The following is a 737-nucleotide window of genomic DNA, read 5'->3' on the forward strand; positions in this document are numbered from 1 at the left end:
ACATACACGCACAGACGGAAGCCAACAAACACACTCGAACAAGCCGATACTCCCCCCCCTCCTTTCTCTGTAATGATTTTGCTATTATCATTTTATCCACTTCTCTGTCTATTCCCCTTTCTTCTTCCTAGTTTACTATCTTTTCTTCCTCCCTCTTTACTCTCTCTTCTTCTTTCCTTTTGCTCTCTCCTCTTCTTCCCAATTTCCTCTCCTCTTCTCTCCGTTTTACTCTTTTCTCTTCTATCTTCTCTCCTTCTTTTCATATTTCTCTTCTTATTTTCTCTTTCTTTTCCTTTTCTTCTATTTACTCTCTCTTCTTCTTCCCTATTTACTCTCTCTTCTTCTTCCCTATTTACTCTCTCTTCTTCTTTTCTTCTATTCTCTCTCTTCTTTCGATTTACTCTCTCTCCTTCTTTTACTTACTTCTCTCTTCCTTTCGTATTCACTCTTCTTCTTTTGGGACCTCATATGCTTGCACTTGGTTCTTGTTTTATATATCGTAACATCTCGGGGTTTGTATTTCATCTAAGATATTATAAATGAATTTTAAGAAATCGATTAAAGAATCCATGATAGAAAGTACGAGACGTAGTATAGTAATGATAGCACGAAACTTCCATAAACTGAAGGCAGAAAGATAGGTAAAAAATTACAAGCAAACAGACGGCTATTTAGAAGTGGAGGGATAAGGTAATCTAAAAGAGTCGACTAATTATAGCTTAGAAAGTAATTCCCTG

The 737-nt window shown here is 36.2% G+C and overlaps 1 protein-coding gene across 1 annotated transcript in view; it reads right to left on the reverse strand.

The window, feature by feature from the left end:
* The window catches only part of LOC119591705 (steroidogenic factor 1-like), a 34,253-nt gene that overhangs the window by 18,530 nt on the left and 14,986 nt on the right, over positions 1-737 (reverse strand). The window lies entirely within an intron of this gene.

The sequence above is a fragment of the Penaeus monodon genome, chromosome 29 (genome assembly GCF_015228065.2).
Source record: "Penaeus monodon isolate SGIC_2016 chromosome 29, NSTDA_Pmon_1, whole genome shotgun sequence".
In the NCBI taxonomy this organism is placed as follows: domain Eukaryota; kingdom Metazoa; phylum Arthropoda; class Malacostraca; order Decapoda; family Penaeidae; genus Penaeus; species Penaeus monodon.